Source organism: Dryobates pubescens, chromosome 5 (genome assembly GCF_014839835.1).
Source record: "Dryobates pubescens isolate bDryPub1 chromosome 5, bDryPub1.pri, whole genome shotgun sequence".
Classification (NCBI taxonomy): Eukaryota; Metazoa; Chordata; class Aves; order Piciformes; family Picidae; genus Dryobates; species Dryobates pubescens.
In genome coordinates, this window is record NC_071616.1 from 4,489,471 (window position 1) to 4,489,830 (window position 360).

Consider the following 360-nt stretch of genomic DNA (forward strand, 5'->3'; position numbering starts at 1 on the left):
CTCCTTCGGCTCCGCTGCACCAGGCTGCAAGGCACGGCCACAGGGTCGGCCGCAGGCACAGCCGCCAGCCTCGCCGCCCCCGGTACTCACCTCCTCCACCCCTGCCTCACAGCCTCCTCCCGGGCCCCGCCGGCCGATCCCAGGAGCAGGGCTCGGCGCAGGCACCACGCGGCCGCGCCCCGCGCTGGCGACAGCGACGGCCCCAGCGCCAGCCCGGGTGGCAGGCTCCGCAGCAGCGGGCAGGCGGTGCTGGGCTGCAGCCCGGGACCCGCGGGCGACAGCTCGGTGCTAGGATGCTCCATGCTGGCGGAACGCTGCGCAGGGCGGGCAGGCGCGCCCGGATGCCGTCCCGCGGCGAGC